Raw genomic sequence first — 10,000 nt, 5'->3', positions numbered from 1 at the left:
CGGTTGGTCAGTTGGTCTATTGTGGATCACTTCGTTTTATCATGAAAACAAGATGATCAACTCAGCCAAAATTGGGCTCTCACATATGTTCATTTACGCATAGCACCTTCGGGAAGCATTTGCACAAATATTGCCATAGAAGAAAAGTGCCTTGGTTTGTATCGGTCTAGTAAATTATATAGACCGATTCGGTAACACCTAGCAACCACACCTCGCAACGAGCACTTGGTGAAAACAAACCCATGTTTGTTTGAAAACTCACTGCACTTTACTTACAAAGTCACTGATTTTTTCTGAGAAATTACTTTCTTTGCATGAAAATGCAGAGAAGCTGCATTGCCATTGGTTGTTCAAACCCCAACATGATTGGAAAGAAAGGTTTAACCTTTCATATACCTAGATCACAAAAAGAAACTTGAAAAATGGAAGCGATGGGTACAGGCCATGAACCGCATGAATGCTGATGGGAATGCTTGGGCGCCTAGTGGAATATGTGTACAGATGAAACAGCTAAAAAAGGCTTATCTCTTGAGGTTAAATTAATGATGAGAGAGAAAAATGCGTTGTACGCTTGTAGGCCTTTACGTGACTTCATTGTCTCCTTTGTATAAACACCTAGTAAATGGGAGGAAAAGTGATGTTAGGAAATGGCACTGATTTCACAAAAATATACCCTACATAACTAAAAGTCGTTGATTACTATAGCAAATTAAGTTATCATAAAATTATTATTATTGCCTGATGTGTTGGTGAAATAGTCATAAATGTCGGGATATTCAATACTAGGCTATTTCGGAGGATCATCAATCCAAATTTCGGCAGGCAGGCAAGGCAGTATGAGTACTTTGATAGATGCACAGCTTCTAGTTTTGCTTCATATCGCTTTTTCGCTTCAGTTTTTGAAGAATCAAGGTATTCAAATGCCATTTTCACTCACACTGATAGCGAGGGATCAGCGAGCGACAGGTTTGTTTTCACCATGTGGAATGGCAACTCTGACTCATAACGTCACACCAAATTGGTCTACAGGTTTTATTACCAAACTCTGCCAGTACCTCATACTGTATATTGTACACTATTTCTACTGCATAGCAACTATATTGTTTTAGAAATGACCCAGGTGAACCAACATTTTGAAATGTTGGTTCACCTGTTACAAATCGTGGTGACGAAAAGATGCATGCTCAGGTTTTTGGACAGAATAATGTAAATAACTATCAAAACACCTAAAAATAAGATAATGGATTTAATACATGATTTAGGAGCAGAAAATTTAAATAATACATGTCCACAATTGTGTAGTAATACAAGTAATAGTTTACAGAACACGGCAATGACTTATGTGGTTATAATGTTTACCTTTGAGAATTTCAACATGGCATAGGACTTAGAAAAAGATGGGTCAATCTCCCTTATTCTTTGTCATGTACTTTCTTTAGTTTTGATTTGCACCCCTTTAACCATTGATGAAAGGCATCTCAGCTTAAGTCCAAAATTTGTTTGTTTGTTTTGTTTTGATACTGGACCCTGATTGTCATTCACTGAAAATTTTCTGCTGCTACTTGCAAGTAAATTGCTTTGGACTCTTAGATAACGCCAGTATCTACCGTTGCCAAATGCGACGAATAATAAAATACTAACCTGTTTTAAAAAATTATTATAGGTGAAGCTCTACAAACAGCTCTTGGGTTAAAAACAATTCCGCAAGACGATGAACTGTGATGCACAGAACGTTTCACAGATATTTCCTATTTTGGTAAAGTAATTGTGGACCAATATCGTGTCCTAGGACAATTAATTCAACCACTGCAGCTGCTCACTGTCCAGTCTTCGAGGTGTAAACATAATAATAATAATTCAGAGTACCGTAACAGGCAAATTGGGAACGCAATGCTGCAGCAGGTTTGCTTTGTTTATAAACAGAACTTAGAGACCGCGGGGCAAGGAATCTCTTGTACGTTTGTGAAAACTTGTTTAAGAGATAATAACGTAATCGTTGTGTGTACTAATCCTTACTGTAAATATCATAAGGCAGACAAAACATTTACCTTAGAGTGAAATAGTGATAATGAATAAAGGTAATATGAGCTAATATATAGAGAGTGCAAACCTAACTAGCGCGCTAATATGAGCAGTGAAAAAACTCATAAAACCGATGAACTGAAGCATATCAAATCATACTTAAAAAAAACGACATAAAAGGAGTCCCTAAACGGATTAAGTGCGATATATTTACCGTATTCCCAAAATTTACACAAAATCATATTTTGATTATATCATACGGAAGGGACACATTTATTGTTCTTTATGCTTAGGATTTGTCATTTGATTACATTATAATGAAGGGGTGACACTTGAGAACTTGCATACTCTATCCATTAACTATCAGTATGAATGAAAAAGCACTCTGCCGTGTAGGTCCTATGGTAGAAAAAAAAAACCACAATGCACAAACTAGATTTATTGAAGTGAGAAGTTTTTTTTATCATTATCTGACCCATAAAAAATCTAGGTATTGTTAAAAATGCAACCCAATACCTAATTTAAAGAATCTGACCTTGCCGGGTGGTAGAACATATGATTTTATGACAGTTTTCTTCTATACCATTTTCTGCGCAAATTGATAATAACGGTGTTATAGAGGGTATAAAGTCCACGATTTCTATGACGCAGTAACCTTAAACCTCCAGCGCCGCGACAAAATGACAAAAAGTCTTTTAGAGGGACGGAAAATCGGACGGAATTGTAGCAGATGACGTATGCGAGGGAAATCAAATGAGCCAATTAGATTCGTGCGTGAGCGTGACGTGAACATACACACTCAGTATAACCAATCAGATATGGAATAGATCATCACGTGACAATTGAAGTTGATCCTAGATGAAGCCATCTCAAATTCAAATCAGTTCCATCATGGCTAGACAGTGTATAGGTTGTGAGAACAATTATTTTGATTTCATCGCAAATTATCACCGAAATAACGAAGCAAGCTTATTAAATCCACGAAATCACGGTACATTTCCAATGTAAGTACAATGCCCGCACTGTAATACACTGTGTCATTACAAAAATGACACACCAGTGGGAAGATAGCGGTGTAACTCATGATGTTAGATTTTGATGTCACAAAAGTTGCGATTCTGATTTTGAAAAAAGGCACATTGGGTTTATTATTCATTTTGGTCTTTTCAATTTTCAAAGAGGATGAAAAATAATTATTTTAATTGTTATATTTTCATTGAACAATCATCGAAATAGCTCTCTGGATGAGAAGAGTGGGCGATTATGTTTATGCATGAAGGATTCTCAAGTGGAATTGCTCGCAATGGGAGTCAAGCCTTAGGCCTGTATTTTTTTTACTCATCTTGACGGAATTAAGTATACCTACTTTTATTATTACCTCCATGTACTCAATGAATGAATGAAAGGTATTTTATTAAATGTGTAAGATATCAGGCCGGGCTATTTTTAGAATGGCACATGTTCATGTTTACATTTTGTGCAATATCTAACAGTGCTAAAGTTTCAAAGGCTTTACTTCACGTCTTGCTTGCCTGTGACCGTATACTTAAGGGCTAACACTACCACATGCATTACATAAGGCAAGAGAGCTTACAACCCAGCTAGCTAGGTACACCTGCACCTGCAGGGCTGCAACTGTGAACGTGTGAAAGCTTACCTTCAGCAGATTTCCCATTTTCACCGCTCGTCCAGTAGTGTACGCATTTCGTGATGGCATTGACTTCGTAATTTCTTATAACTAATTCGAGTGAAAGATTATCATCATCAATTTCGCAATTAAATTGTCCATTTACTTTTTCCCATAATTCTTGCCAGCAGAGCGGGTTATCCGGCCAGTTCGTGGGTGCTGCCAGAATCAAAATAAACCTTAAGTGTGTTTTTCAGAAAACAGAATCGCAACTTTTGTGACGGGATGGGATGCGATGAATGACAGTCTCTAGTTTCGAAGACCCTAAACCGCCGAAGTTCTCTGCGAAACCTCCTGTCCAGTGAGCACCCCACAGTGTTTCGCTTGGATTGAGAGAAAAGTGTGCCTGGAGATTTGCCGTGAGTGTCTAGTCAATTCACAACAATACAACCTAGAGTATCCAGCGTACTGTAGGTCACCTTAAAATGCGAAACTCTCCATCCGATTCCAGTCCACAGATATCTGATTACGGACAATGAAGAACTATTTAAGGAGGCACAAGAGGCCATGATGTAAGTCGTGTTGCATGGGTAGATTGCATCGATTGTTAGTCAACTGGTACTTGGATTATGCAAAAAAAGAAAAAAAAAGAAAAAAAAAAGGAGAGGGGGAGGGAGGGAGAAAGAGAGAGAGAGAGAACTACACAGCTGATCTCTCTTAAGAAAGTTAAGCTGGTATATTACCTTTATCCTTCTTTTTGAGCCTGGGGAAAACTGTATACCACGCCTTCCCAACGATGACTTCGGTTGCCTAAGAGGATGACCAGATTATCTCAGATCCTGATAGGACATACTGGGTAGAGTATTTAAGCAACTGTAATAGGTTAACCTGCTGACAATTAACTTAGAAAAGGTGGTATCATATAGATACCGTGCCTGATTCTCCACCAGTTAGGCAATCAAAAGCTGAAGCGTGAAATGGTAGCAGGTATTTATAACAGTCAGAGAGACTGAATTCTATATTTACAACCGCACTAATTCTTTACTTCATATTTGAATATGAAGGTATTACACAGGTAAAATTATCATAGCCCCTTGAAAGAGGACACACTACTGTACGTTGCTTTATACGAAGATTGTATATCTTACAGTAAATGAAAAACTTTAATTACTTTAATTTCAGTTGACTTTCCACATTTCCCTGTGTCCTCTATTAAAAGAGCAATTCCACATTTCCCTGTGTCTTGTATTAAAAGAGCAATAACTTCAAAGTTAAGAAATGCAGATCTGCAAAATGTTATCGGGCACACTTGCGAGTCGCAACTCACATGTTGAAAACCACTGCTTTAGGACAGAGCTTACAGAATGTTTATGACATTATTTTCCCACGAAGTTAGTTATTACCTCTTTTTTCTATGTACCTCAGCGTTGTCGTGACAACCGACTCTGAATTATAGGATGCTCTGTGATCGGCGAAGTGTGTTGGAGCCGTGATTGGCTCATTGTGTTGTCACAGTAGTTTTCTTTGAAGGCGCGTTTTTGTGTGCATTTAGCAATTTCTGCAACTATCTTTTTAGTTTCGTTATTGTCCATAGGCTTGTCAAAATGTATTTGTATAGCATATATTCAAGAATTTGTAAGAGGGGCTGTGTGACGTCATCATATTAATGTCAAGAACCGCTATATATTTGTTTTCATGTATATTTCGGTTATATTAAATATCTCTGAAGTTAACTAAAATCTTCGCTGTTCCTCTCAGCAAGCGTCTCATGCAGTTAGCAAATTTCAGAAGATACTTTTTCACTACAGAAAGCTAATGGAAGTTTCCCCTTCTGTTTTACATTTTCGTTGTCATTACTGAGTGGGACACAATTCAAAACTATTTTGTTTGCATATATCACATGTGATGTATTGAATGTAAGAAAAACAAACAATATATTCTCTATATTTGCCTATGATATATAAATAATTATGTTGTCATTTCTGGTATCTATCATCTCCCAACACGGACGTCATACCCAACCGACTCCGTCATTACTACTTCATCGCTACGTCATAGGGAAAGGCTAGATCAGTAGCAACTCGGGAAGGAGTCATGGCGTCTGATTGTGATGACGTCACAAAAGTTGCGATTTTATTTTGGATAAAGCACATGGTGTTTATTATTCATTTTGATCTCAATTTTCAAAAAGGATGGAAAATAATTATTTTAATGGTTATTTTTTCATTGAACAATCATCAAAATAGCCCTGTGGATGAGAAGAGTGAGCGATTGTGTCTCTGCATGAATGATTTTCAAGTGGAATTGCTGGCAGTGGGAGTTAAGCTTAGGTGTAGCAAGACTAAATACAATTATGCAGGATCACACAGCGTTGACCTGGCAAACGGCCCCTTCCACTTTCCCGGTGACCTCTAAACGACCATTCGAGATGGTTCCCCTGGAATTCGTGACCGCCTCAGGCACAGCGCGGCAAGGTTGGGGGATTCTTGGCAGGAGCAGAGGTCGACAGAACAGACGGAGAGAAGAGAGTCGTGAACGACCGCGAATGGTTCAGCACGGAGTTCGTCAGCAGATGGATCGGCATCCCCTTTTCACTACGGCATCTTTACTGATATATATTTAAGTTAAGTTCTGCAGCTGAGTACACCTGTGTGGCATTTTATTCGATTAAATAAAGGGGTGTATTTAAACTATCCTGTGTGGATTTTTCTTAGATCCTCTTGATTAATGGCTACCTTAATTATAAGAAAATCTAAATATTAAAGAGCTTCAGTAACAGTGAACAAACAGGTTTTCCCATAACCCATGAAATTTTCCCACGCTACCATATCCTATCCATGCAAAAAGGGTATAAGAACCAGCCTTAAACTCCGTCAACGAGGACCTCGACTCATTGCGCATAGTAACAACGGTTATGATTGTTACATAGGCCTGTATTTTTTTTTAACTCAGCTTGAAGGAATGAAGTATACCTACTCATTAATACCTCCATGCACTCAATAACTGAATGAAAGGTATTTTATTTAATGTGTAGGGACCAGTATACTTCATGGTACGTGCTGTGATTATGGTACAGTGCATTATGAAAGGAGGATAATGGAGGGAAATAATTAAATGTGGTCCATGTAAAATAGTTGCTTCTAATGGAAATCCAGTCAGTAACTTCCTCGTTGATATTGATTAGTCCGACTTCGTTATAACAACACGTCGTTTGTTACCAGTAACTAGGTAGCAACAAATGTAGCAGTCTGATTGCCCAAAGCTTACTGCTTCTTTGGTATAGATGACATTGATAGGACTATTTTCTTCATGCCATTAATATTAACGTTCATTTTAAAAACATGTTATGATTATTAATGATATTAATACAAAAGACAATACTAAGGTGGCCGCATAACATATATATAGGGAAGTATACTAGGATTATTGATTAGCGTTCGTAGATGTCGGCTAAGAGAATAAAACTGTGGGGATCTGACTGGTTGTGGTGTGACTGAAGTTCAAAGGTTGCCCCGCTAAGGAAAAAAAGGTTCACAAACCTTATTATCTCGAACGGTCTCGAATGTAAACAAAAGTGAGTTTTCTGTTAAGTTCATAGATGGCGCTGCGTAACCCCAGTAACTTTGTATTGAGAAAAAAATGATGATACTATTATTACGTTTCTTGTAGCCATTATGTTCATAATAATCTCTCTCTCTCTCTCTCTCTCTCTCTCTCTCTCTCTCTCTCTCTCTCTCTCTCTCTCTCTCTCTATATATATATATATATATATATATATATATATATATATATATATATATTTATATATTTATATATATATATATATATGATAAACATTTATTTATGATATCTTAAATTATTCGTCATACCGATGCACGGTTAATGTCACCAACTTATCGAACTGATTCGACCGCCCTCTTTGAGAGGACACTCGTCATTTCGACCCTAGTGACCTTGGTGCAAACAAGAGAGAACGACATAGTTTGCCTACTGCGACTAAAAGCAGGGCCGGTTTTAATCCGATTTGACCGATTTGATCAAATTGGGCCCCTCGCCAGCAGGGCCCTTTTTATCATATAGGGAAAACAATAAAATCTTTTTAAAAAATCATTATACCAAGCATTTAATGTTTATTCGTTTTTTGGTTGGTTTGCATGTGTTTTTTATATGAGACAAATTTTACTATGTAGAAGAGGGGCCCCACCATCAGTTTTCCAATTGGTGCCCGCAATTCCTAGCACCTGCCCTGATGATGGGTACGTAAATTTCTTACTGAACTTTGCTGGAAATACAGAAAACATTTTTGATTATGTACATGCTCATAGTGTTAAGCCGAAAAAAAATAATTTTCCCAATTGCGTTAATGAATGTAAGGTAGACTGTAAACGAAATGACTTCTACTGAGACAAATCCTATCCTCAGGGGCATAAAAAAACGCCGGTGGGCCTTTGTGCAAATAATTTTTACAGGCACAAGGTTTGACAAATCGAAATTGGACGTGGAAACAAACTTACGATTTAGTAAATCATTTTTTGCGAAAAGGATATTCATACGAACAAATTAGAAATCAATTAAGACTAAGTGATAATGCTCTAAAAGGATTGGTCCAGTTTCTGAAGAGAAGTGCTTATACCTTGGGTTATAAAAATATAGTGAATTGATAAGGGAAAAACTTTGGAAAATTATTTAAAGAGAAAATATTATGTAGGACAATCGACAGAGAGGGTTTTTGGTGGATTTTGCCGAGAAACAAAAGAACATTTTTGCGTTCCCTTTGAGAAGAGATACTCGGGCACACTAATTGCAATTACTAAAGACTACGTGCGAGCCGAGACAACAATCATATCAGACGATTGGAAAGCCTATGACAATCTGAGCAAAGAGGGCTTCAATCATCTCTTGTTAACGACTCGTGCAAGTTTGTTGATCCCAAAACTGGTGCCCATACCAGTAACCTTGAGACAAAGTGGAGGGACGCAGAAGGAACAGCCCCTCCGTTAGGCCGTCGAGAAGCCCATTTTGTTGGCTGACTCGCGAGGGTGATCTCTACAGCCCACCCCGAGACTAATAAACGACTGCTGCCGCGTTATACACTCCGTCTCTTTATGGTTTCATTTGTGCCGCGATCTTAAGGAAATTTCGGCGGGATTTCGGCGACACCGTTGCGTTGGCGCTGCGGGTGAACGAAAAGTTAGCACGCTTATCATTTGTACACGTCATAACTATTTAAATCTTATTATTTTTTTTTTTTTTGCTATTGATATTATTATTATTATTTTACCTTTATTGATTTTTAATCTGAATTTTTGCTCGTTTCTTCACTGTTGCTTTGTTTACTTTGTACTTTGCCGCGGGGTTTTCACTTTTGCACTTCTCTTTGCTTTTTTTTTTTTTTTTTTTTTTTTTTTTACCGGATTCTCGTTCAGATTTTGCTCTTTTTTGATTTTCACATTTGATTCCACGATTTATCCTGTGTGTGCCCCACCTCCCCTTCAAGCCCCGATGCCTCACGGGTCCCCCAAGATTAAATGGGGTAGGAGAAAAAAAATATAGTCACAGCTGTCTTTGAAATGCTACACAAAATTATTTCCACTACCTCAGTAAACATATTTAATGATATGCGACGGAGTGTACGCATTAGTGAGCATTTAATTTCATTTAATCTTAATTACTCATGTTTATATGTACACCATATTTGCAAGCCATTAGCTTAAAGCCAAGCTACATGGTTTCCACGTGGGCGCCAAGTCATCCGCATGTGTTCTAAAGTTAACCCAAGCTTCCATGTAACATCTGCCTCCGCCCGTGTGTGTTTATACATATATCGGAAACAAACACCTTCAGGAGCCGCAGCATAGAGGGACACGGTCTCGTCGTGACCTTGTGAATACCCCCCCCCCCGCCTGTCCTCTCTCAGGGACGGCCGCATCCCACATCTCTCTCTCTGTCTCTCTCTCTCTCTCTCTCTCTCTCTCTCTCTCGCTCTCTCTCTCTCTCTCTCTCTCTCTCTCTCTCTCTCTCTCTCTCTCTCTCTCTCTCTCTCCCCGCCTTCCAATATGTTCAATTAACACATACACTCTCTCTATATCCCGCTATCTATCTCTCTATCTCTCTGTATCCACCTTCTGATATGTTCATACCTCTCTGTCTCTCTCTCTCAGTCAATCAGTCTGTCTGTCTCTCTGTCCCTCTCTCTCAAAGAATAGTCAGGCCGTATCACTCTCCGAACAGTTTCACGTAGGAGGTTCACGTGGGAGGTTCATAACCTCTTACAGAGAAGGAGAGAGAGAGAGAGAGCGAGAACCCTCGGCCAAGTTTAAGCATCGGAGAAGATAATCCCAGGTTACTTCT

General features: G+C 38.4%; 1 protein-coding gene across 3 annotated transcripts in view; it reads right to left on the bottom strand.

Moving 5' to 3' along the window:
- The window catches only part of LOC113804089 (STING ER exit protein), a 12,525-nt gene extending 8,695 nt beyond the window's left edge, over window positions 1-3,830 (bottom strand). The window contains exon 1 of one of the 3 annotated variants that reach the window (XM_070126581.1): window positions 3,680-3,830. The gene's annotated coding sequence lies outside the window, so the exon portion shown is untranslated. Of the gene's footprint in view, window positions 1-1,641; window positions 1,967-3,679 lie in introns of those variants that run through there. The other 2 variants (XM_027354922.2, XM_027354921.2) reach the window with 2 other exon arrangements.
- Window positions 3,831-10,000: the final 6,170 nt, after the last annotated feature.

This window comes from Penaeus vannamei, chromosome 10, assembly GCF_042767895.1.
Source record: "Penaeus vannamei isolate JL-2024 chromosome 10, ASM4276789v1, whole genome shotgun sequence".
Classification (NCBI taxonomy): domain Eukaryota; kingdom Metazoa; phylum Arthropoda; class Malacostraca; order Decapoda; family Penaeidae; genus Penaeus; species Penaeus vannamei.
Note: the sequence above shows the minus strand (reverse complement) of the source record. Positions and strands in the feature narration are given on the sequence as shown.